This window comes from Oreochromis niloticus, linkage group LG13, assembly GCF_001858045.2.
Source record: "Oreochromis niloticus isolate F11D_XX linkage group LG13, O_niloticus_UMD_NMBU, whole genome shotgun sequence".
Lineage (NCBI taxonomy): Eukaryota > Metazoa > Chordata > Actinopteri > Cichliformes > Cichlidae > Oreochromis > Oreochromis niloticus.
This window is the reverse complement of record NC_031978.2, coordinates 30,092,021-30,120,007: the sequence shown is the minus strand read 5'-3', so window position 1 is coordinate 30,120,007 and position 27,987 is coordinate 30,092,021. Positions and strand designations below refer to the sequence as shown.

The 27,987-nt window shown below is 40.9% G+C and overlaps 1 long non-coding RNA gene across 13 annotated transcripts in view; it reads left to right on the top strand.

Annotated features, from left to right (window-relative positions):
• The first annotated feature begins 620 nt into the window (after positions 1-620).
• Positions 621-27,987, top strand: part of LOC106098758 (uncharacterized) — a 462,577-nt gene continuing 435,210 nt past the window's right edge. For 3 of the 13 annotated variants that reach the window (XR_003213596.1, XR_003213592.1, XR_003213595.1), the window contains exon 1: positions 624-2,157. This is a non-coding gene — a long non-coding RNA (uncharacterized LOC106098758). Of the gene's footprint in view, positions 2,158-27,987 lie in introns of all 13 variants that reach the window. The other 10 variants (XR_003213587.1, XR_003213597.1, XR_003213593.1 and 7 more) reach the window with 7 other exon arrangements.

Sequence of the window (27,987 nt, the reverse complement as noted above, 5' to 3'; positions counted from 1 at the left end):
AGATGCTGAGCACTTGTTGACCCTTTTGCCTTCACTCTGCAGTCCATCTCATCCCAAACTATCTTGATTGGGTCTAGGTCAGGTGACTGTGGAGGCCAGGCCATGGCGCAGCAGCTATTTGACCATAAAGTCTTCTCTGAACAGCTGATTTAGAGATGTACTACTGGAAGTCTGTGTGGCATTTGACTGGGCTCTAATTTGAGGTGCTGTTAACTTGTGATTTCTGAGGCTGGTGACTCCGATGAATTTATCCTCAGCAGCAGAGGTGACTCTTGGTCTTCCTTTCCTGGGACAGTCCTCATGTGAGCCAGTTTCGTCGCAGCGCTTGATGGTTTTTGTGACTGCAATTGGGGATACATTCAAAGTTTTAGCAATTTTCCAGACTGACTCACCTTCAGTTCTTAAAGTAATGATGGACTGTCGTTTCTCTTTACTTAGCTGATTGGTTCTTGCTACAATATGAATTCTAACAGTTGTCAAATAGGGCTGTCAGATGTGTACGAAGCTGACTTCTGCACAACACAACTGATGGTCCCAAGCCCATTAAGAAGACAAGAAATTCCACAAATGAACCCTGACAAAGCACACCTGTGAAGTGAAAACCATTCTAGGTGACTACATCATTAAGCTCAATGAGAGAAGGCCAAGGGTTTGCAGCGCGGTCAACAAAGCAAAGGGTGCCTACTTTCAGGATTCTAAAATATATGACATATTTGAAGTTATTTTTCATTTGGTACATAATTCCATATATCTTGCTTCATATATTTGATCTCTTCAGTATGTATCTACATTGTAGAACGCTATAAAAATAGAGAAAAACAAATAAATGAGAAGATATGTCCAAACTTTTGACTGGTAGTGTATTTACCACTAAAAGCAGAGATGTTGATCATTGTCTGTAAAGTTAATGGAACTTTAAGGTCAAGCTTGAGCTACCATTTAAATTTGGTTTTCCTTAAATTTGACACCGCCTTACCATTACTCTTTAGCAGGTTTGTGTTTTTACAGAATGGCTCATGAAGTAAAGCAGGTCATCTGCTAATCGTACGGTTGGTGGCTGGAGCAGTCAATCACCAACCGTAAACCAAAGTATGCTTGGGCAAGACACTGAATCCCAAGTTGCTCTTCGATGTGAAGTGTGAATGTGTGGGAATGTTAGTTAGAAACCATTAAGGCATATAAGAAAGTGTTTGTATTGGTGAATGAGGCATGTTGTATAAAGTACTTTGAGTGCTCAAGTAGAGAAGAAAAGCACTATATAGGAATCAGTCCATTTTCCATCCATAAAAGCACAAATAATTCTATAGGGGGCTCTTAAAGAACACTTTTCTCCATATATTAAATCCACCGGCGTCTCCCCTTAACCAGCAACCAGTAAAATCACCTCAACATATGGCAAATGAAACTCTAGAGATCCAGCAAATTCCTATTCTAATCCAATGACAACATGATTACTACAGAAGTGCTCCCCGACAATGCGCACTTGTCCTTCAGTTTCCTTTTGAGTCCCGTATTCATTCGCGGTGCTGCGAGCAGAGAATGGGAAAGTGTGATTATACAGTATAGAGCTGGTGAGGGGAGTGTGTCAAAGCGTGCATGCCACACAATGTGCCTGGAGAGATTGATGTTTTTGTCATCCACCTGCTTCAAAGCTGTAAAAAAAAAAAAAGCCGGCTGATGCAAATAGAGAAACCTAGGCAGGCAAGCTCACAAACAAAAGAGGGAGAACCTCACTGCTCCTCTTTGCACGTCTGTTTTTTTTTTTTTTTTTTGAGGAATATCTGAGGTTTCTGTTTTGACGCACATTAGGCTCAAATGAACCCTGACTCTGAGTCTTGTATCTGGGAGTGGGTAAGTGTTTGAATGCCCTTTTTTTCAGTTCTCTTAGGGAAGTGGGAACAATTTAAGGCTGTTGTTGCTTTTTTTTCTCTTTCTTTCTTTTTTAAATATGATGCATCGGCACAGTGGCAGTGGGAGAAGGAAGCAGCTTCCCTCCCTCTTTCTCTGTCTTTCTCTTGGCTCGCTCTCTCCTTCTTGTCACAGAGACAAATTCTGCAGGCGTGCGACACGGCCGGCTTTAATGGCATTCCAGTTGCAAAAAAAAAAAAAGGGCGTCAAAATGTAGCATCTGAGGATAGCAGAGGGGCAATATAGGCGGTGAGCTCTCTGTGGTCTTCTCTGTCTCCTCTCTCTCTCTCTCTCTGTCTTGCTGTCTTGTCTGTCTGACCGCTCTCTCCCTTCCGCTGCCTCCAGCGCCGGGCTCCGTCTGGGAGAAGAATGATCTATGGTGCTTTGTTTATCACTGGCCATGGTCACTTCTCTGGAACGCAATTGGCTGGAACTACACCGTGTGGGTCCTGCACCCTGAGTCTCTCTCTCTCTCTCTCTCCCTCACTCCCTCCCTCCCTCTCCCTCTCTTTGAAGGAAGACATGAGCAGGGGTGCCTTGTCCGACTTGCCTTTTTTATCTCTCTCGTTCTTCTTCTTTTTTCCCCCTCTCTCCCTCCTCTCTCTCTCCGTGGCGTTTTGTATGCATCTGAATGATAATGGAACATATTGTTCTCTGGACCGCTGATTGATTGAATGGGTTGACAGCAAAAAAAAAAAAAGAAAAAAACTGTGTTGACGGCATTAAGGAATTTGTGCATGCACGCTTGTAGATTATCTTGTGTTTTTGTCCTTTTTGAGCACTGTTTGAATGAATGTGTAATGTTTTTTTTTATCTGAATAGCATATTCTGCGATTTTTAAGCGCAGTGGGAGTGTTTGTGGCTTTTATTCTCGTTCCTATCTCAAGACGTGTTTTTTTTTTTTTTGCTTCTTCTTTTTCTTCCACTAGTCAGATTCTAATGTACAAATTATACAAAGCATCTTTTCTTTATTTTATTATTCTGCATGCAATATGTCAGCACCAACACGCTCGGCGCTCTCAGTTCCATCAAAGTCAGATAGATTTTGTTCACAGTGTAATCAAATTTCTGTTCTTTTTTCCCCATCCTTAGTAAAAATCCTTTTTTTGTTTGCTTTTCTGTTTGTATTTTAAGATCCATTTCAACTACTTTTTAAAGCTCATCTGATCCATTTACTTGTGATTATTTTACAGGATTTGGAATCTTAAAAGATGTTTTTAACCTCGCTTACATGCAGATTCTCTTTACCCTCACACAAACTGAGTGGGGGACCCATGTACTATCACTTTTCCCCCCCAAATATCTCGTAAGAGTGTGTCTTCATGTGTGTGTGTGGACAGATAAGTGCTGCGTGTGAAGTCTTAGCCTATGGATTACAGGCCTCACAGATAGGCTTGTATCCAGACTGCTGTCTGACATGAGTTGATGGGATTACAGGAGGCAGGCATCTGTCCCCTCTCTTCACACACACACCCTCACCACCACCATTCTATGGGTGGAATTTGGGGTCACAGTTTGTGTGTGTATGTGTGTGTGTTGTTAGGGAAGTTTTAATATATATATATTTTTTAAATTAAGGCTGCAAAACCAGATATTTTATGTGACTTAATGTGCAAATTGTTATTACTTTTCACGCTGTGCACCCTGGTGCAAAAGGAATACAAGTCAGTAGATCAGGTTTCCAGATCTGAATTTTACCCTTCTAACTTTTTTCTTTTAAATTAGTTTTTAGTGTTGGAAATATTTTTGTTTGTCAGGCTTCAAGCAGCTGCACGGGCGCTGAAACAACAGCACACCGTTTCTAAGGCTCAGTTATCGGTGTCAGTTGTTTCACCCATCCGTGATATGAAGAGCAACATCAGTGCTGTTTGCAGCCTGTCACACAGGAGGACTTGCTGCTTTTCGTGTTGTATATTATGATATCATCATATTCATTAGAAGAGAAAAAAAAGACATTGAAAGAAGTCACGTTGAGCTCATTGGTGACACTTCAGTTACACATCGGTATAATTTTTCTTTTCACATAATTGTGAAATATTAAGGCTGGGAAGTTCCATAGTAATGCATAAATAATAATAACAATGATTAAATGCTTAAAATTATGCCGCTTTCTATACTGTGTGTATGTAGTGTTTGCATAGTGTGGTTATTGAATACGGGTGTGTGTAATGGTTTCACAGTGCATGTGATTTTTGGCATTTTAAGCTGTGTGTTTGTATTTTATTATATTACTCTAATACTGTGAATACCTGCTCAGAGATTGTGTATGCAAATTAGTTAGTAGCTAAATCTGCTAAAATCCATTTTCTCTATTATAAAATCACTATTTTTGTGCATGATTCTTGGAAAATAAGAAATAATTACTAAAGTAAAATAAATGTAGGATTAGAGTTAGGTTGGCAAAATGATAAGAAACTAAAAAATGTCACACTTCAGCAAAGTCTCACATATGTTAGCTTATTTCTGTTAAAATCTATAAAAACAAGTAAAAGTTAATCAAACCCTGAATATAGATGAGTCACTAATAATAATATTTGTGGATATTAAAAGGTTCAGTATTTTAAGCAGGAAGAACAAATACATACTACATATAAAAATGGCAGTGCACAGAGGCTGGATCGCACTTGTGTTATTAATCCAGTAGTCTTATTGCTTGTGAAAGAAAGCTGTTCCTCAGTCTGCTACTGCGTGGTGTATAAAGGAACAACATGCTGTTGTGTTGTGTCCTTTATGACTCTCGGGGACCTCCTGAGGCACTGCTGGGTTTACGGCTCTCGCAGACTTGCGCAGCTTGCACCCAATGATGTGCTGAGCAATGCACCACCCTCTGTGGAGCCTCATGGTCCTTGCTGATGTAGTTGACATATCGGGCAGTAAAGCAGTCCATCAGACGGCTGTCTTTGGTAGAAGTCCCTGCAGATTTAAAGATTCAAGCCAAATGTCTTTATGCACTTAAGGACACACAGGTACTATTTTGCTGGGTTTCTTTCTTTCTTTCTACATTGGAGTGTAACTAGCCTTTCTGAAGTCCTTGAGAATAGGGACTCCAGGTATTCTAAATTGTCCATTTTGAGACAAGAGTGAGGTGGTTGTTGCTGGTTGTTGTTCCAGAGCGGTAACTCCTTCCTGTAAGGCCTTCTTCTTGCCAAGGGTAGATCAATCCCATAATTGCTGAGTGGTCAGGTGAACTTCACAATGGTGTTTGTGGCCTTTGCTGCCGTGCAGTTGTGGATACTGCAGAGCTCCCAGTGTGACGCTGTGTCGATTTGTCTGTCCTGCGAGAAGAGAAGTCTTTGGAGGCCTGCGGGAGAATCAATGCAGGTAGCATTGAAGATTGCTGAGAAAAAGCACGCCCTGTGTATGTGTGTTATTTCTCTCCGATTACTTCTGACCCTCTCTTTGCATCCAATGCTTTGTTTTAATCACCGGGCACCACAGGCATCATCCCTCCCAGCCACACCACGACGAACCTTTGCGCGAATTGGTTATGTCTGTTGATACCGTCCAGATAGTTTCATGATCTGAGCCGGGTGGAAACCAAAGCCATGGATGCAAGTCCACTTGAGCTGATTAGCGTGTGGAGTGTGCTTGTTAAGGCATACTGTGAAGTGCGCTTGTTACATATACACCCCTCATGTTTGATTACTGCTGGCGCTTTACGACTGGCGGCTGTGTACAGAAGCACTGCTGGGATCTGACATGTCCGGCTCCTGTTTTGACAGCACGATATTTATACCTGTTATCATCATCCAGCAGTTTGCCATCGACATATTCAGAGTTAGTCATGGTTAGGGTTTGGTTAATAGCTTTGCCTTTTTTTAAGAAAATGTCGAAAACAATAATGCCAAAATGTGCCATCTTGTAGTTTTTGAAAATTTGCATTTTTAACTGATAGCTGCAAAAAAAATGTTGAACCCTAACCCTGGGGAGGTTGCTTGTCCCTAAATTATCATGTGTGGTTACCCCAACCCTAACCCTAAACAATTACAAAAAAAAGGGGTTAGGGTTTTCACTGATGATGACTAAGATGTCAGAGAGTTAAAGGAAATTTAAAAGAAATTAAATTTATGCCATCACTGTAGATTAATGTAGACATTAATCAGATTCTATGACTAACAAGCTATAAAATATTACATTAAGTTATCCTATGTATTAATCCCTAAAGCCTCCAGAAAAAGCTCTTTTGAGCTTGGCTTTGCCTGAGTACCACAAGCAGAATATGTTATAACATATGCTGCGTTATTGGACATGCTTCTCTATAATGCATGTATTTCAGCAAGAATTCCTCTGTGCTTGTGCGACTGATTCTAACACAGATTTAAAATACAATGTGAAAAATTTTGGGTGGGTGGTGAAATTGCCTGCTGTGAGTTTCCATCTGGCCTGTGCAGTGTTGGAATGGACCATCCTCCTTCACTATGCCAGGCCTGGAATAAAGCTTCACTTTAAAGGATCAATTCTTTTATTATTGAAGTAGGTCTCAGTAGTGCAGGATAATACATTCTACATTGATCCCCCTCCCACCCAACCCTACCCCTTTCCCTACTCCGCTCCCCCCCCCAAAAAAAACCTTTATTGCCATTCCTTCCAGTGAGGTTCACATTAAAAAAAGAAAGAAAGAAAGAAAGAAAAAAAAGACATGTTCGACAGAATAAAGATTTTAGAAAGTGACTGGAGGACAAATAAGCCCATAAACTAGGGTATTCACATTTTAGTGGGAAGGAAAGACAGGGGGAGAAGAAGGAGTTGGAGTTGCCAGCAGGCTTTTTGAATATCATTACCAGCTTTGCAGAGAGAAATTGAAATCATAAGCATAAGGAAAGTACCTGGTAATTAAAACTGTCTTGCCACACCGAGGCTTTGATACCTGCTCAACAAAAGTATACGCGAGTGTATGTGTGAGTGAGTGAGTGTGTGTGTGTGCGCGCGCACATGCTTCTTGCTTGGATGTACATATTGTGGCTGCATACATTTAGGTGGCACACAGCAGAGGATGTGAGAGTGTGTTTTACACTTTTTACCCCGTCTGTCAGGAGGATGCCTGATGACGCGCTGCACGGTGTGGATTGCCGTGTGCCGTGTCTCTCTCTCTGGAGACGCAGGCAATATTTGCAGCGAACACTTCAGCCGAGCAGGAGCGAGCGTGTTAAAACGTATTTATTTTTGAAGTCATGTGCACCATTTAGATTTTTTTGTGATATTAACACAGAAAAAAAAGAAAACAGGCTTCCTTCATGTTTTTTTGTATCTTAGTTTTGTGGCCTGTACTGGGGGGGGGGCAAACAGCTTGATGTGTCTGTATCAAAATCAAACCCCCGAAGCATGCGTGCCAGACCCTTATTGAACAAATTTGCGCCAGTGAAGCCAGCAGTTGAGGACATTAATGATCTGGACCCACTGGGGTCTGGTGCTCAGCGCCCACAGGCTACCCGCTCGATCCCCAATCAATAGCTTTTTATTAAAATTGTTTGCGAGGCAACACAAATCCATATTGTTTTGCCTCGGACAGGGGTGGCCAATGTGAAATATGTCGGACATATTTATATATTTTTTTCCACATGAATGCATAAAATGATTGGCTGATATGCATGGAGAAGAAAAAACACACACAGGGGCAGTGGTTTAGCTTTATTGGAATATCCATTTCAGCATTGATTTTCATAAGAGATGCATTTGTGATTATCTTATTTTCTCCTTCCTCAACAGGGTTGAATTACATATCATATCATCCCTGGTATTAAGGCAAAATTAATAACACAAGTAATTATAATACTTACGTCTAATGATATGCTGTGAGGGTCCTATTGATTCAGTCGAGATGCATCTAGGGGAAATGGCTTGGAGCTCTGCCTGGCGACTGGCGCTACCAGCGTGCTGCGCTCTTGACAGCACAACGCTAGGCTCAACCCTCAATCCACACTCAGCATCACTTTACACTTAAAAGCCACTCTGTGCTCAGCGATTAAGCTCGCTTATCTACTCGCGCTTGTTTTCTCCTCACGTAACCTCTGACACCGGCCGGTGCAGTCACTGTTGTCTGGATGTGAACTTTCTCTGTGTTTGAACCCTTTCCTTCTTTTTAAAATTTTTTTTAAAGCTATTGAACAAGTCACTGTTTAAATTAAACTTTTAATTTCTTATTTTTCCAACATTCCTGAAACAATTAACACAAAGAATATCACAGTATGTTTATGAAGCCCACATTTTATTCCATCTGTGGTTTTTGCTCTCGCTGAGTGCGCGCTCCTGCACACAAATCTCACTTTGAGACTTGCTCCTCCTCGAATACATACACACCTATATATGTCTTGCATCCTCACAGTCTTCTAAAGATCCACTTAAACGTGTCATTTTCACACCGCGAACAATGCACAGACCTTGTGAGTAATTCCCGTCAATTTTAAAGAGAGGAAAAACCTCCACCATCTCACCTTTTGATTTATTGCTTCTTCGTTTTTAGTCGCCTGTTTTCAAACTGACACTAATCCCAGTTTATGTTCGCATGCATTATTTTTTTTGGTTTGTACTCCATCTTTCTGCTTCTTTCTTTTTTAATTTAAAAAAGATTTTTTTAATTTTTTAGTGTTTTACCTGGTTAAAAAGAGGAAACTTGAGAGAAAGATGAGGACAGAAACCAAACTCTGGCCTTGTTGATTCTGAAATCTAGTAGACAGGATACTGCCAAAAAAAAAAAAAAAAAAAGAATTTCTAATCCAGGCTTGACTCACACGTGTGAAAATGTGGAGCTGTTAGATGTGAGAAGCTGTATGATAATCATGGAGGGAAAACACATTTGATGGGTTGAAATTTTTCTTGCCCCATCGCAGAGATCTGACCCAGCTTGGCCTTATATATATTCTTTAGATTTTCTAATTTAAAAAAAAAGAGGGTGGTGCAATGTCCATGATTTTTCGTCACACTGGCTGTTCCATCAATCAGACCTCCCTTGCTCTTATCTCATCGCGTCGCTGCATCATGAGAAAGTCGGGCTGCCTTTGAGGTGAAAGGACAGTGGGCTGCAGTTGCAAGTGCTGACCAAAAGAGGGCAACATGATGTCAGAATTATCCCCCCCTCCACCACCATCGCCGCCACCATTACTACTACAACTGCTGCTGCCTCCTTTCACCGCCAAGCCCGAAGCCGGTGCACAGGGAAGAGTTTCGCTGAGGGGGTATAGGTGGCTGGGTGCACCGTCACTCAAAGCTCTGCCTCGCTCTCTTGGCAACAAAGCTGGCCGCCTTGTCATGCGGGCGCCACGTGGATAAACTTCTTCACAGTCGAGGCGTAGGTACGGTAGCTCCACTTTAAAGAAATAAAAAAAGAGGAGGGATGGTGGTGGGGTAAACGGGGGGATTAAGCATTACGCTTCAGACCCTGAAACGTGGTTTGGGCCCTCAGCCAAGCACGTGTGGCACTTTGTCCTGATCCCGAGCTCGTTTTGATTTTGTCATATTTGCATTCTGTCTCTCACTTACTAACCGTTTCCCCGCCGCCTTTGATGGGGTGAAGCGCGGTGGCCGACGTTTATTGAAAAAGGCACAAAAGAGCAGCGATAGATCACATGCTAACTGACACCTTTTTTTTGCCATTCCCTGTTTTTTGGGGGGCTGTAAAAATCCCACAGCCCATTTATTCTATGATGTGACAGCATTGATGATAGGATGACAGATGTCTTACCAGCCCACCCCGTCGGTGCCAGCAGCCACCACCGCCAGTACCCCAGCCTCCTCCTGAAACAGTTTGCCCCTCGTTCGGTGGGAGTCCACAGCTGCATTACTCCAGTATGGCAGTACTCCCTTAACCCTGCACACCCCCTCCTCCTTCTTCTTCTTCTCCTGGAGGCGCCCCCCTTCTACCTCCCCTCTAGAGGAGAGAGTGATAGGCCTCTTTGGCACAGCGCTGCCTCTTTGTTCCCTGCCAGGTTGGCTCCAGGAGGCAGGGTCAGCTGTAATTCACAGTGCGGTCAGTAGAGGACGACATGCCCTGCACAGCAGCAGGGGCTCCGGGCCTGGAGGAGCTGACACTTATTGTTCACATTAAAAGGGGCTGTTATATCTAACACCAGTGTTTGTTAGCGGTTATTAATAGAGAACAGTCTAATCGCTTGTATTTTAATTGGTTTTACATGCAGTAGCACTGCACTGTAATACATAATGCTGCAGTACTGCCTGTAGAATTCAATTACATCTGATGTGATACAGAGATCTGGGTGTGAAAGAGCTGAATAATTGATTAGTCAACAGACAGAAAATCAACTAAATGATAAATGATTAATTGCATAAGAAAATGCAAAATAACATTTATTTCACGTGGCATTTGGGACTAGACGCGTCGCTCTAATGTCGCTGCTTCAGCTCGTCTCTTCCTTATAAACAGCAGGGAGGTACTCTTTAGCAAGGTGTTTAACCCCCAGTGGAGCCGCTCAGGGGCCAGCAGGTGAGGCGGCGGGAACTGAACAGAATTGAGTTGAGTCTGTGTTCGCAGGATCCCTGTTTGTCTTCATTGTTTTATCATCTCAGCTGAAAAAGACTGTACAGAAACCAGGAGAGGGACGCTTGGCACCACGGTAGAGCAGCGGTGTCATCTCACAGCAACGAAGTTCATTGTTTAAGCTCGCGTGTAAATTTTGGCTTCCACCCAGAGTCCAAAAACATGCATATTAATTTGTAATTCTATATCATGAGTGTTTCCAGAATTTTTAAATCAGGTGAAATAGAATATTTGATTTTTAAAAAGTAAATAGGGTGATACAGTGTAAAAACTGGCTTAGAAAACATGTAGGTATGTTTCATGCTCATGTGCAGCCCTTCAGGCTCAGACGCATTACATGAAAAGTAGTAAGAATTTTGTATTGAAATACTGATTTGCAGCGTGGCTTCAGTGAAAGTCTAAACATACTTAAGTAAGAGTACAAAAGCTCACAATGTACTTATCGTGCTTAAAATAAAAGGACTATACATATTATATCATCAGATCACGATTAATGATTTATTATTATATGTATTTATCACTTTAATGTTTCAGGTGGAGATGATTTTAATTTCTTATATACTGTTGGGTAGTTTTACCTTTAATAATAAAGCACATATAAGTACATTGATATTTCAAAATATGCAACATTTTTTAAAATGCCATGGCATATAAAGAACAATAACTGGATACTAAATATCAATTCAGTCAATTTTGATATGAGGTAAAGACCCTACGATGAAATTTGACGACCCCATATGAGTAAAAGTGGGAAAGAAAAACTCGCGTTTAACAGGAGAAACATCCGGAAGAACCAGACTCAGGGAGGGGCGGCAATCTGCCATGACAGTTTGGGAGTGAGGGGAGAAAGACAGGACAAAAGACACACTGTGGAACAGAGCCAGAGATTTAGAATAAGTAATGATTAAATGCAAAGTGGGGCATAGATGTAGTGGTGTAAAATATATTAGAGCAGAAAAAGAAAGCAGCATAAAGTATAGCATATAAAGGTTAAGTACACAAGAGTGCCTCGAGCTCATATAGGCAGTGTTAACCCAACAATTACAGGAGAAACCAGAGCTCCCAGAGAAAACCTGCAAACTCTTCAGAGAAAGGCCTTACCTGGGTTTGATCCTAGGATCCTCCTGCAACAAGGCAACACCAACGCTGTAGTTATATCTACTCGAGTAATGTCCTTGAATATTAATAAATCAAGTTACCATCCACCTTTTGTCCATGCACTTATCAGCTGTGGTTGAGAACTGGGTCCACTGTGGGACCACCCATACCTCCCCTCTGGACATGCCCCTGTTCACAGATGAAAACTGTATTTTAAAATATGTGAGAAATATGTTGTAGTGTAGAGCACTTAGAACACTGCTCTCGATCGCAGTCGATCTCAACAGGGAATTGTAGCAAACACTTTTATATAATTTTATATAAAATTAAAATAAACTTATTATATTTTTATAAAAGTATAATATTTATACTTTTATATAATTCCATTTGTATTTTTATACAGCTAAAACGTTGCAAACGTCACCCCGGAAACAGGGGCATTTTGCAGCATTTCTATCACCAGTTTCCTTTACAATAAAAGATAATCACGAGGATAATTGCCAAAGAAAATAATCGCAAGCTGGATCCCGGCAAAGTTCACTTTCCTTCAGCATGTGCGCAAAGGCCTCGCAGCACATGGCTGAAATGCTGCACATTTCTCCATCTCTGTGAGTCTGAAAACAAAAAAACGACACAAAAACAGGCGTACTTGTGAAAACGACACCAGGTCTGGTCCTGACTGCCACACACACACATACGCACACACACACACACAGTCTCCTGTAAGATCCCTAATCCCGTGTGCACCACACAGGAAACAGCAGGTGCGTTTAGGCTCCCTCCATGTTAAACAAGCTCCTTTATATTGTCTGAATGCTGGAAACAAACTAACTCATTAGAAACACACACACCCTGCTCCCTCTTTTTTGGGGGGGGGGTGATATTTTATCTAGGCTAATGCTGTACGATATTTAGACTTCTGCTGAACTCGTCATTTCGCAACATCACTAACATGCGCGTGCATATTTATTTTTATTGCCTTTTTTCCTCCTCTTTTTTTTAAACCTCCCCCTTCTTGCCAGGTTTTTGTAGAACATTTAGCTAATTGATTATCACATGCCTCGGCCTTATCAGCAAACCGTTATTTTGTAAATGAATATTCAGGAGAGATTTCTCCTCTCTTCGCCTTTGTAGTACATTATTTGTGGACAAAATATGCAAACATTGAGGAAAAGGCAGCTCGCTCTTCTGCCTCGCTGCCTAATTACATTTTGCACTCGCACCTATACAGAGATGCGGCGTGTATTTATAGAGGAGAATGAATTCACACACACACACACACGCACACTCCCCCGGCTGCAATCGCATGCCAGGCATCTGCTTATGAAGTGGCTCTTTTCTGGATCTGCAACTGTACCCCCACCCCTCCACCAACCGTCCCCTCCAATCTTTCTACAAGAGGAAAAGAGAGAAAGGAGCTTAATCGCTCTTGTCTGTTCTGTCTTTCACACACACACACACACACACAGACAGCACCCTTCTCTATCACAAACCCCCTTAAATAACTGCCGCCTGGCTCATCTTCTGTGTGATCAATTTGACTTGTTTATGTTTACGCACCGGCATTCTTGTCGCCGCCGCCATCTTTGTGATGAGGAGCTCTCTTAGGGAAGGAGAAGAGACGGACGGATGGATAGATGGAGAAGAGGGGGAAGGAGGGGAAGGACGGACTGACAGGTGGAGAAGGTGGGAAAGGAGGAGGGTGGATCAAAGAGCGAGGGGATAGAATGACAGAGGGGGATTTGACGCTGAGAGGATGGAGAGTGGGGAGGTTTATCTGCGACATCCCTTGTCATCATATATGTAGATGCCTTTTGAAGTTTGTTCCTGAACCCAGTAATGCGGCGTGCGCCAGTACACTCCAAAAAAAACACAAAACAACAACAACAAAACCCCCCCCCCCCCAAAAAAACCTAGAGCACCTCACTGCGCCCAGTTAGGCTGCAGCGGCTAATCGTGCTCGCCAGAACACACTCTGCTTTAATTTTAGCCATAATGACGGCAAGAAGGGCAAAATGATACTTTAAAGAGTAGAGGAGAGTGGAGGCAAAAAGAGAGAAGAAGAGGGAAATGAAAAGAGTGAAAAAAAGAGACGGAGAGAAGAGGGAGACAGAGAGGAGCTGTGAAGGTGATTAGTTGTACTGGCGGATCTTTGCGGTGGAGGAGGTTGGAACACTAATCCTTGCTTTGGTTGGAGACATTTTCGCGCAGTAGGTCCCTTCTTTCCGCCCCCTCTCAATTTTAAGCCCCGTGTCAAGCTCAAGCCCTTCTTTTCCAGCACTCACTTGCTCTCATTTCCTCTGCCTTCTGGCAAGCCCTGCTATTTATAAGAAAAATCATTTTTCTCCTTTTTTTCCTCTCTCTCTCTCTCTGTCTCCCTTTGCCTTGCTCTCTTTTCCTCCTTTAAATCTTTCCTGGCGTGTTTGATTTTCTGCCTTACTTAGAGAAGGTGCCCAGATGAGTGGCAGCCGGCCAGGGCTCGTCTCTCTCCGCCGCTCCTTCCTCCCTCTGCCTCTCGTCTTCCTCCATCTCCCCTCACATGTGGCTGTTTTAACAACGTAAACACACGTCTTTAAAATTTACATCGGGAAAATGGCAGCGAGACGCTCTTGCTGTCGCTCCACCAACGACTAGCTCACGTTTCCAAGCATCCCCACTGCTTTGCATAACCAGTGTAGCGATGTGAATTGGCCCTCTGCCCAGACAATAAGCCATAGATTTTTTTTTTCTTACAGTATGACATCATTTATCCAGTGCATTATTTTATTGTTTTGGCTGCTTTCTAATTTGATGGATCTCGCTGTTGTCTCAATCATCAGCATCGCTTCTCCTGCTTAATCTGTTCCGCCAAAATGAGGAAAATGTATGTATTTAGAACACTACTCCTGCTGCTGCCTCAAATGCACGTACTGACGAGCTTTAATCAGGACAAAATAGTACATCTACATATATATTCATATATATATATATATATATATATATATATATATATATGTAGATACCAGCTTTGGCCTGACTCACTACATATAAAGAAAACTTCACTTTTCACATTTACATTCATGCCAAACACTCCAGGGCCTGTCAGTGCTCGGGGCCAGATATCATCCAAACTGCCATTGATTTGTTTGTCCTTTGGCCCTTTTCCATGGTTTGGGAAATGAATCATTCTTTTTTTTATATATTGTTGTTGTTCGTCTTGGCATCATCTGTTTAATCCATACACTCCATGTTTTCCATAAATAACAGGGCAGAACTCTACTTGGACCGGCTTGTAATGCTCAGTGCTTTTGTTCTCAAAAGGATGACAGCAGCGCTCGAGGTGCTTCACGCAAACACACTCACACACACACACACATACACTTAACCGCTCTTTTAGAGGTAGATTAAATTTAGAGGGAGAGAACAGAAAAGATGTACACGGTCACATCTGCAAAGGTACAAGTTCATGTTTCATGATGCGTGCACGACAGTAACCGAGGGACATGCGAGCGTTTGAATCGTGGAAGTAACTCATCAGCTATGAATAGGACAGTTTGAAAGGTTCAAGTTTCACAGGATGTCTTATTGTTTTTATAACCTTTCAGCTTCTCTCCATTTCCTATTCCTTTTCTCCATCTTTCTCCTGCAAGAGTGGGCAAAATTAATTTCCCTGACCTTTGCCTGGCCCCAACAGTGTAGGGGTCAAATTCCAGCGTTCATTACTCTATCGTTTTTATTTCACTATGAAATATGTGTGACTGGATAACGAGAGCTTGGGGAGTCCAATTATACATTTTTATTTTCTGATCCACGGGAGGAAAAAAATGAAGAAAATAATTAAGAGAAAATAAACAGCTACCTGGTCAGATGGGTAGTTTAAACAAGGGCTTAAAAAAGACTAAGTGGCTGGGTTTTTCTAAAGTGTGTGTGGATTTGGGGGGGGCATATGGAGTTCATGAGATGGTAGCGTTTGCTTCTAAATGATCGTGTTGTGCATGTGCTTGAATGCAAATTTGCAGATTCACACGTGTGGGTACATACAGACAAAAAAAAAATCTCTCTTCTTTTACGGCCTTTGAAGGTACCTGCTGTATATCAACCTCAAACTTAAATCGCTCCTCTTATTTTTCATGAAGGGGTGTTTGGGGTTTTGTATGCATTTCCAAAGGTTGGTTTACACTAATGGACACCAAGGCAATTGTGCCAGGTGTGTGCTATGGATGTAAGCCCTGTGTAAGCACGATAATTGTGCCACTTAGCAAGCCCAAGCTGTGTGGGTTTACCTCCAAATAACCTTCCCCAGCCTTGGATTCTGTAGCTAACAGCTGCCACGTAGTAGTATCAGGACTTAGAGCACTGTATTTAATGTACCTTAGATGGTGAGGATCAAATCTTCCATCTTGCCTGGATAATATTGTACATGACATTTCTCTGAGGCAGAGAAGCTCTGAAGGAAAAATGATCTGACTGACTTACAAAAGTTTTGGTGGTTAAACTTTGTATCCAGCTAGGATGTTAGCAAATAACAACAAATTTCACTTTTACTTCCAGGGTAGCCAACTTCTCTTTAACAATTATACACTGTCTAAAAGTCGTAAACTGTCATGCTAGCTTAATGTTTATGAAAAACTCTTCAAGTTAGTCTAGCCAATAGGCTAACTTGCTAGTGCTATTTTTTTTAAACGAATTATTACACCTAATCATAAAAAGTTAGACGATATCAATTATTTTAAACATACCCACATTATGAAGTTACAGACCCTTGGGAGCAAATGTTTGGTGGACCTTAACAGTCATTGTCATGCTCCACTTCTGTTTGTTTCTCTTACAATGTCCTCTTTTTCCTCCTGGCACCAGTACCAGTAACAGTAATGAAGTTTAGCTCAGAGAGCTTTTCTAGAGAAAAGTTTTTTTGAGATGTGTCCACTTGGCAAAAGAATAAACAAAACAAAAACAATAAATATAGATTTACATACATATATTAATAATGCAAGGAAACAGAAATATTTCCTCCGCTGGTGAGGGCAGGCTGGTTCCCTTTGTTAGATCCAACCAAGTTTTATATCATGACTCCACTATGATTGTGAGCAGCTAAACTTAAGATTAGCTAGCATATTATCTTACTGAATGTCTCATCAGGTTTAGATGCATTGCATACAGCATTGTTTTGATCCTGAATTGGATTAACAAAAAAATTTAATAAAAGTTAGACATCAGCAACAAAGGGGAGAAAAGGACAGGTAAAATAAAGAATACAGTATTCTACCAATTACATAATTTTGCTAATATATAGTTTCAAGATGCCACAAACCAAGATTAGATTGATTTCAATTGGCCCAATTAACCTGGGAGAGAGCTTCTAGAAGTCAGTTTTCAGAGGGAAGGTTTTTGAAGATAACCAAACTGATTGACCTGGTTGGTTGCTGGGTGCAGTCCACTGCTGATCAGCAAATCATTTACTTTGATTTGTTCAAAACATGGGCTCTTTGGTGTCCTTACAGAACTTGTCACAGTGTTTTAAGTGGTGCAAATTGAAGGTACAGAAATATCGTCTTCCAGATTTAGGAGCATGGGTGGCGAGTATCCTAAGGAGACTTCAAAACCGGTGGCCAAAGAGGTCATACTACCCATGGCAGGTGTGCATTCCAAGTAAATGGGCTATTGAAGACTGCACTGATTTAGACATTCATTCTGTCCACTTGTCTGTGGATGGAAACCTGTGGATAAATTTACTTACTCTTGTACTTGTAGCGCTGAACAGAAAGCTTTCGATACCTGGGAAGTGAAATTAAGTCCTAAATCTGAGACTATTTCAGTCAGCATGTTGTGTAGCAGGAGCATGTGGTCCACTATGGCATCTGCAGTTTGTAAAGCGGATGGTAACTTAGGTAAGTTAAGAGAACGAAGTGTGCTGCTTAGAAAAATCGTGAACAATTGCCAGTAGTCAGAAGTACGTTGTTTCAATGATGCTTCAATGATAAAACGTAACAAGGGGTCTGGGTGGATGGGAACCAGTCTAGATGTCTCCTCTCCAAATTAAGGTTTGTTGCACTGGTAGAGAAAGGGACTTCGAGCAAGGTGAGTCTGACTGAGGTAACTCAAATTTCCTATAGTCTTTGATTAACTTGCGGTAAAAGTTTGCAGAACTGCAGAAGTCTCTGCAGTCCCTTGCCACTGAAAGGATGAGGCCACTCTACCCTTAACTTTCCTAAATCTGCTTTGACCTGTCCCCTTTCAATGACGAACTCAAGAAAACTAACAAATACGCATAGAATTCACATTTCTCAGCTTTGAAAAACAACTTATTTTCGAGCATCCTTACTTGTAGTTGGTGCTACTCCAGGCTGTTTGAAAAGATAACAATGTTGTCTAGATAAACATACACAAACTGGTTGCGCCACTCCTGCAGGACATCATTGACCAAGACCTGAAAGATAGCATGGGTATTAGTTAGTCCAAAAGGCATCACAAGATATTTGAAATGCAGAGTTGCTGAGGGCTAGTCGCTTAGTCCATATGTATTTTTGATAGTAATGTTTAGTATATGAAAATAGATACATGGAAGGGTCCTTTGTCATCCTTTGTTTTATGAAGTAGAAATCAGCTTCTAGGAGTGAGGCGGGTGGATGAACGATACCTGTCACTAGAGAATATAGTTTTCCATAGCTTGTTACTTTGGATGGGTCTGATCATATACACACCTGGATGGAAGAATGGAAAGAGGTTTGTGGCACAGTCATATGGTTTGTGCGGTGGCAGAGAGTGAGATAAATCTTTCTTAAAACCTTTAGCTAGGTCATGTTCAGACGGAACAAAGAAGAGATCTGGTGGTTTGGTCTGAAGTGGCTGACTTTCACTTTTGCCAGTTTGCAAGGCTGACTGCCAACATATAGAATTACAGTTTGTATGTGAACAGGTCTCTGTTTGTATGCAAGGTTGCAACAATGCTGCCAAAAAATTTATTTTTGTTAAAACATGGTTGATATACAGACTTTGTAAATTTACCATGTGATATTTTCACAATATCATAGCTAACAGTAAGTCTTGGTTACAACTTTATGACTCATAGTCAAAGTGCCTTTTGGGAGTTATGCACTGTGTCCATTTCACACGTTTTCTCTCCATAACATGAAATGTACACGCATGCAGAAGTTGCAGTAAACTGCAGTAACAGCAGAGGGAGATATTTTATTTCAAGCCAACATTAAACTAATCATGGGAAACCGTTTAAACCGACATTATTAATGCATTTACATGTAAATACATATTAGCCGCCTAGCTTAATTGTTTCTGGCGATTAAGGACCCTGCAATACACTTAATAAGTTTTTTGTTCACTACTGACTTCTTAGATTTAAACATATTACCTCCCCCTGGTAATACAACTTCTGCATGGGTGTCCATTTCACGTTTTGAAGAGGCAAAGTGAGAAATTGACACAGTGGGCTGGCGTGTCTATTGCATGTTTTTGCCGTGTTACTGGTTTGAATTATGAATGGGAATTTTACTTCTGGAACCTGACTGCTAATCGGCAGGTGGACTATACTGGATATGCAGGTGGAACTTGGGATGGAGTTAATTCTAATGCTAATTCTGGCTAGCTAAGGTTAGCAGGGCGTATTAGTAATTCTGCTTATATTAAAAAAGATGCAAATTTTTCAGACAAGTTTATCTAAAGTAAAGTACTGGCCTACTAAACCTGAACTTCTGACTTTTTTTATTTAATGTCTTTAGGTGAAATTTGATCCTGAATAATTGAATAATTTATAGTGACTATTCACTTGTTTATTTAAATTCATTTCTCAACCTCAATACCTGTAATATCTATAGCTAATTAGATAAGTTCCAATGGACTAACTTTAATGTGGACACTAACACACCATAGTTTCACATTGGGTAAAAGATTCGAAAAAGAACGTCCCCTTAAATGACTCAAAATGCCAGTCAGTAATGGACTCCATAGGTGTCGAATACAGTGTTGGTCAAGTTACTTGAAAAAAGTAATCAGTTACTAATTACCAATTGTTTCCCCCCAAAAGTTATCCCGTTACTTTACTAATTACTTATTTTCAAAATTAATTAATTACTTAGTTACTTAGTTACTTTTTAAAAACATGATTTACAACCTGAATAGGTGATAAAGCGATCTTTCAACCCAATTCTACTTTTTCTGCATAATCCATCATACAAAATGTAATCAAATGGAAAAGTCTCTTTTTAAAACTTGTTTTATTAGTTTTAATCTTTTAACTTTATGCATCAAGCAAAAATTAAATTATATGCAACATTCTCTGACTGGAAGAAATTTGTTTAACATTTAAACCTATTTTCTGCACATTCCAGCACATAAAATAATTTTTTTTTTTTTTTTTACACTCACTCTTTCAAATAGATGAAAGTAAAACACAGCAGAAAATAAATAAAATTAAAGATTAGCAGTCCTGTTGCTCTATTTTCACCTGTAAAGCAGGACTGGGGTAGGCGGAGGTTTACCCTGGTGCAGGTGTGCCACAGCGGTCAGTTGAAGAATCCGCGAGTTTCTCGTAGCGCACTTGGTGCTTGCTTGGAAGTTTAGGGGGTTTTTTTGCTGTAAAAAGAAGTTTTCTTCCCACGCACAACGGACACTAATGTTTTTGTCACTTTTTATGGAATCAAACTAAAAATAAGGTCAGTACTTCCACGCTTTAAACGCTGCACGCTCATACTCTCTCCCCACTCGATATATTATCCATTGTTGATCTGCAGACAGCTGTTGTCATGAACGTCGCACTCGCTTATGTCACTGTCATGAGACACTCTCGCAAAAAATCACGGTTTTAGTAACGCAGTAACGCAGCGTTCCTACGTGAAAGTAAGGGTAATCTAATTACCGTTTTTGCAATAGTAATCCCTTACATTACTCGTTACTTGAAAAAAGTAATCAGATTACAGTAACGCGTTACTGCCCATCTCTGGTCGAATACAGCTTGATTGAGATCCTCCACTCGCCAAACGCTGCACACTGACCCTTTCCTTTAGTAACTCTACACAAGAATAAAAAACGGAAGAAGTAAACGTCTCTTAATCCTCTCACCTTAGCACGCTCAGTAATGGCGAGAAGTGAATAATCTGTGTTCAGGAACCCTGAAAAGAAGTCATCTGATCCAGCCCCCACCCCCCGACACACACACACACACCGTTTTTTGGAATGACCACTGGGATCTTAAAGTCTAAGCTGTGTCCTTTCCAGCCATACTCCATCAAGTCAGGGGTCCAGAAGCTCTCCGGACGATTAATGGAGAGAAACTTTTAAACGTGTGAGTCAAATCAAAGGAAGTGAAGAGAGACGGAGCCACAAAGAGGAGGACGAGAGTTGGGGGAGTTGAGCTTCATCTTTTAATGGCAGCAAGTGTGTGTGGAGAGGACATGGAAGCAGGAAGGTGGAGGGAGAAAGAGGGAGCGTTTAGTTCTGATAGATATTGATAGAGATTGTAATGAATGTGGTGAGGGCATGGCACCCTAAAGCGCTGCAGTGGTAATGCAGGGTGACAGTGTATTTGTACTAATAACCCCTTAAAAGTGGTGATAAAATACTCCACTCCCCTACTGGAGCCCCTGATGGATGTGCTGGGAGTAATTAAACTCCATTAGGCTGCGGGTCCACTTACCATGCTTCTCAATGTGTGTGTGTATGAGTGTGTATTTGAATGTCTTAAAACACCACTCCCCTCAGGGATCAGGCTAATTCAGGTAGAAGGGCAAGTGTAGAGCCATTGTTTCTGTGTGTGTGTGAGAGAGAGAGAGACAGAAAGAAAGGGAGAGAGAATGCTATGTGTTAGTGTGTAGAAAAGCATATGCTGCTTTAGAAGAGCCCGCTGAATGACACACACTGTACATCATTTGGATCTGTGGCGCTAACTTAACACCAGCTCTCCTCTCCAGTGAATTCCCAAGGGTTGGCAGTGCATAGTAGGTGCAGTGTCAGTGTCATTGTCATCCAGCACATGGCTGTGTTTTGCTGTTGACAGGGAAGCGCACTCTGCTGCGCTCCTGTGTTGTATTTTTTTCTTTTTTCATACCACAGGAGATGTTTTGACTCAACATTGAGCCAGGGGAGAAGCCTGCGGCAAGACCACCGTACCGGGCTCACTGGGAATAGCAGCGGCCCTGCAACTCTCACCATGTTTTCACTTGCCACTTAGATGCACGCATGAGCAGAACTGCTGTGCAGACACACACCGGCCCAGTGTTAAACAAAGTGGCTGGTAAACAGCAATATCCGTGACCTCCAGTTCAGGCAGAGTAGAGCGATGATGACTACAGATGCTAAAGAAAACGGAGTAAGAAGACAACAAATGATTCATAAACTGCACACGGGCTTTCCCTAAAAGCACACGCTCTTCTTTGCTGCATGATTCTGGAGGCCGGGGCTTTTGCACCTATAAAGGGCCGATCATTTTTAAATGACCTTCCTGGTCATTAAAAAGCCTTGCCTCATGGGTCAGCTCTGAGCCTGTCTGTTTCAGGTGGGGGGAAAAACAAACCAAAAACATATATATGAGAGAGAGAGGGAGAGAAAGGCATGTCTTGGCATGCATCCAAAACTACATGTATGTCTTTTTTTTCTACTTCTTGTCTCTCCCTCCTCCTCCCCACCCCCATGCTCTCTCACTCCCTTTCCCTCTCTAATCACACCCTGACTTTACTTGACCTTTCTGTGGCTAATTAGTCAGCTTGTGAAAAAAAGGATCTCCAGCGAAGATGGTGATGATGGCGCTAGTCCGGTACTGCTACAACATGCAAATGCGTCCGTGATTAATTCCGAGACTCCTTTATTGTTCTTTACTCTCAAAAAAAAAAAAAAAAAAAAAACAGTGAGCAGTGGTGACCTCTGCGTTGCATGTAGGTGAGAGGAGAGCGCTGGCTTGAATATACGGCGAATATTTCTTTTCTCTTTTTTCTTTCTGCTTAATCTCTAATTTCAGTAACTATAACCACACACTTCTTTAATATAACCAAATGTATGATGGTGCTGTTTAGAGTTAGAAATAATTAAACTAATACCAGTTATTTGTCTCACGGGGGGAATCACAGTTGATTGTGTTAGTTGTAATGAGTGGGTGGAATAGCGCTGAACAATATCATTTTTTATTGCTTTGCTAATGTCAAATGTGTTTTTATGTGTGCGCACGCATACAGCAGAAAGCATTTTTGTCTTGGCCGTGTGTGTCCGTGTGTGTTTGTGTGTGTTTGTGTGTGAACAGCTGGATATGACTCAAGTCCTGAGCTGATGTCTGTTCTTGGCATGTTGACGTGTGCCTTCAGGTGCATAGTGTTCTCCATTTCACGCATAAAAGAGTTAGTTTGTGCAGACATACACACACGCACACACGTAAGCAGGGACAAGGAAAATGCATGCAAAACATCCGCCCACATACACAGACACACTGGGAAGAAAGGAGAGGTAAGAGCAGGTGTGTGTGTGTGTGTCACATGCTCAGTGAATCTAGCGTGATTGACTGTGTGTGTGATGTGTCAGTGTCTGCTGCTGCCTTATTATTACAACTTACATATGCTGTTTTTCAGTTTAATAGTTGATCTTCCTTTAGTTGAGAAAAAGGACGTTTAAATCAGGTTCCAGCGGAGTATAATTCTCTTGGAAGGAGGTTTATAATTAGCACAGTGCTAACATGTGTTAGCAGACACATATATAATACAGTATAATGGATTACTATTATATGCACGTGATGGTGGAAAAATAGGATATGCAGTTACTGTGTGCAGATAGATAGATATAATCTATGACAACATACAGGTTTGATATTTCACAGCATAATTTAATCGTATTACAGCCAGTATGTTTGAGATATGCAACTTTAAGACAAACAAATCTAAAGATTAAAAGTGTGTAAAAACTCTAGAATGTTGAAGTGACCAGGGTGGGTTTTTTGTTTGTATTGATGTAATGATTCAGTTTGAGCCTTTTCCAGCAAAGGATGACAGTGAAAAAAAAAACAACTGCTACTACTATTAATAAAACATGTAACTGTCATGTCACCTAAGCTTGTCAAACCTACGTTCAACTATATGAAAAACAGTGTACGTGAATGATTAACCTTATCTCATATTAAGCTATAAGAGCTGAAGTGCAGATCTCCTGAATCTAAAATAGAAGGAAAACAAATCAGAAACACACACACACCGTTTCCAAACATAGTTTTACATTTATGTCAGACTCAGAACGTCTGGTAAATTTGAAATGTACCATCATCGTGGCACCTGTGTTACCCTGGGTTTTTAAGATTGTAACCTTGAAGGTTTATGATGTGATTTTCCTCCTTTCGGCTTCCTTTGTGTCCCCTTTTTTTTTTAGCATATTTTGCAGAAATCATATTTTCTGGTAATATGAGTGCAGTACGTGACGTTGCTTAAACACAACAATATCACATCACGATTATCATTGTTTAAGAAAACAACAACATGGTAACAATATTATCTTAATATTTTTAAGAAATCAGAAAACAGGGCAATAATGCTTTGAGTCAAATTCATCTACAACTTGGTTTATATTTGTTTGTATTTGGCAAATGAATAAAACTCAAAACAGGAGAAGTTGGAGGCAGGAAGTGAGATTGTGTGAAAACTATTACACTCTTATTTACCATATTATTATATGTGCATCAAGGACACAATATCATCATTTGAGTGAAATTACTTTGGTTCATGACACCTATACGAATTTGTCATCAATAAAAAGTGAACATAATGTCATCTTACAATGACAGATGTATAGTAGCTCCAGCTCTGAGGTACTTTTTTCCCTTTTGTTTGCTTGAAACTGTTTGATCTTTGACTCCTGATTGAAGGTTTTTGATGTCTTTGTTAAGTACTGTTTAGAGAATTTTATACGATTTATTGTAGAGAATAACAATGTGTGTCCTTCTGTGCAGTGGAAATAACGTTCATCTGAGTTTTACATCCACGGGCCTGACCCCTATTGCCTTACCGTACATCTAATTTGCTGCCCTCCTTCATCACGGGCATTGATCACTCACTGAGCCACCGGCTTTCTGCGCCGCACTCCTCGTTGCACAAACTGGCACGCTCTGTTCCATCAAATCACAATTCATCTTTTCACAGCACTCCGACGCCTCACACAGCAAAAATGCATTTTCAGTTTCTCACCCCAGCGCTCAAGGAAATACCTGCTCCTCTCCATCAAACGTGCATCAATTAAGCGCTGATGTGAGGAGAAAGGACAATCTATAGTTTGGAGGATTTATTCAATTTGCATCCGTAATTGCGTGCAATTTACAAACTCATTATTTTACAATTTAGTGCATTTAACAGCAGCTGGAGGGCAGATAATGGTGAGGCTATAGGGGGCTAACACAGGCCCCAGATGGGCCCCCCAAACATGATGCAAAGCACAAAAAAATGATGATTTTCATCTGTCTGACTTTCCAAACAAAAAGCAAAACATTTTAAATGATTCCAGGAGAGAACAGAGGGAATAAAATAACAACACAAAAGAAAGTTGATACCGGGAAAAGGGGGAGCTTCTGGTAATGCACGTGATTGTATTTTTACAACCTGACAGGGATAATGTGAAAGATATCAGCTCTGAATAATTCATAATATCTGCACAATCGCACCGTATCGATTGGTTTCAATTGACTTTTGATCGAAATAATAGTTTGAATGTTTAATGATGAGAGCCCAGCAAGTACGAGTGCCACACGCGATACAAAGCTACCAATCCGGACACGATTGTTTTTTAACTTCCCTGCAGGTTTCGGTATACTGATGCTTGAAAGGTGGCACACATGAGCTCATGAAGACCGTATAGCAAAGGTGGGTGGCTTCTTTCAGGCCTTTCGGGTTTGATCTGTGGGTGAGGCGGCCTCTAATAAGGTCCAAGGATTTTCAGCGTGTTGAGTTGTATTTAAAGCCACCGTGTGTGTCGCATTGCGTGGATGTGTCTGCGATGGCCTCTCTCTTCCTCTCTTCTCATAATTGATTGTTTACTGAGTGCTTTCCACCTTTTTTTTCTTCCCGAGCCTGTAAGTATAAAATTTTAATTAGGAACACTGACAGGTCTGGCGCATGATCCACAGCCTTGCATCCATCACAGAAAAAAAAAAGGGAGAGAGAAAGATGGAAAGAGAGAGTGAGGGACACTTCCTTTCACCACCCCACCCCACCAACGCCCACCCCCTCTCCTCGATCTCCCCTCTCCTGACGCCGGACTTGAGCAGCAGGTGCCATATTACTGTGTACAGAAAGGCAATTAGGCAGCATATTGGATGAATGAGGAGTGCATTAATATTAGCAAGTGCATTTGTCAGTGGCGTTTGATGCGAGTCCTTTTCTTTTCTTTCTGCAACATTAAGATTGTGGTGCTCATAAATTCACTGCTTAAACCACCATCTGCTGCGCTGTCAGCCCACACCGAGGAGAGAGGAGAGGAGAGGGGGAGCCATTTATTCCCTTCTGTCTCTCTCACCGGGGAAAGAGAGTGAAAGACAGATAGATAAGAAGAAAACACATTCATTCCCTCCCTTTCTTTGCCCCCCTCTCTCTCTCTCTTTTTTCCTGGTTCCACAGGGAATGTGGAATGTGTATTAGGATTTATGGAGACGCTTGGCGCACACTGAGCGACACTGCTCTTAAATCTGGCTCTTTTCCTTTTGTCTGGAGTGCTACCTTCTGCTTACTGACACATGCGTAGACACACTGCTCCTCATTGTGCTCGGCGAGGAGATAAATTCTCAGCCACCTGCCAATTCAAACAAGCACAGAGAATAACTTACAATAAACAGGTGGTTTTGCCATCGTTATTCAGTGCAGCATGCGGCCAGAGGTCAAGCTCCCCCGCGACCCCTCTCTCTCGTTTGTTTTCTCTCCTTTGCTGTATTTCGCCCCGTCAAGCTCAGATTCTTATCATCGGCGAGTACCGCTAAGTGGTTAATTGAGATTAGCAACAATGAGTGTATATGTCCAACGTGTCTCTGCCATGCTGTGAGTGACATGTTCTAACACTGCTTTGTTATTGTTCACAGATGCCATCTTGATTGGATAACATAAGCGTTTGTTTAATTTTTTTAAATTTTTGTTAATTTGACTAATGTGCATACAACATATCTTTGGGATGTTTGTACGCAATTAAAATCTTAGCAGTGGGGCCAATTTAGGCAATAAACTCAGGGCTGTCTATGTTGCTCCATTTCAATACATTGTAAATACAAATTATTACTAATTGCATCCAAAATTCTGCTGACTTCATCGGTGATCAGGAAAAAATTTTACACTCTGAAATCTGATGAAGGTTGCTCCTACAAAAAACTTAAGAGCAATGATGCATACTCACTTGGTTTTTATTGAAGTGTTCAGTAGTTAAAGAGAAAAAGTCATTGGAACTTTTAGTTTATTAAAGTCAAAAGAGCGCTGCCTTGTTTGAAGTGGAATGCTCATGATACAGTTTTAGTTTAGCAAATCTGATAAATAAATTTAGAAAATATCGCTCTGACTGGCCTGGATTCTTTTTTTTTTTTAGAATGTTAAAACTGCATGTGCACATTATGGGTTACACTGCACTGCTATTGGAAGTACAGCTTAATATTTGAACAACATCTTGAACATGAAAACTGACCAGTTTATTCATAGTAATACAAACGTATTTGTTTGTGTGCTGAACTTAAGGAATGTAAGTAACACAACTTAATGCACATTTACTTATTTTGTTTCCTTTTGGTTAATTCATTTCATGCAAACTCATCTTTGAGAAAATCTCACTATGAAAGTGTGGAGTGCTTATAATGACGTATGTCATAAGAGAGAAATCCCTGTTTCTGTTGCATTGCTCTACCCCACACACAGCTTAGTTACACTGAACGTTTTAATAGTAACCTGAACATGAATGCTGACTAGGAATCATTAAATGTTACAGAAATCTGAGTGGCCTAAAGTTTTGCACTGCCCCCCCCCAACAATATTAAGTATATTGAAAAATGTTAAATAAATGATTTACAGTTAAATATTAATAGTCCTGTGATTATCTGCCATTGATGTCTTCCATAATACAAATTACTGACGAAAAAACATGCACAGCTATGCTCCTCAGTATGTGGACATAATATAACATAAATAAACTTGCAAAAACTAAAAAAAGATTTAAATGAACTATTTTAAATTAAAGATTTATTTTAGCATTTAGATCATGCTAGTTTCTTTACAAGCCTGAAGGAAAGGATCGTTTTTCATGTCTATTAATAACTAGACTTTTTGGCCTTAAACTGAATTAACCAACTAATTCAGCTGCCTGTATTTGTATGAGGCCATAAAGCCGGTGACATAAACATGTCATGTATGGAAAATGCTTTTCAAAATAACAAAAGTAAAACTATACCTACTGCAAAATTATATGCTGTTTATGAATTATATTTGATTGCACAAATAATAACACTAAATAACTGACCCTCCCCCCCAATCCACAAGGCTCTGGCTCATTTTACCCCACAGCTTGCTTTCTTT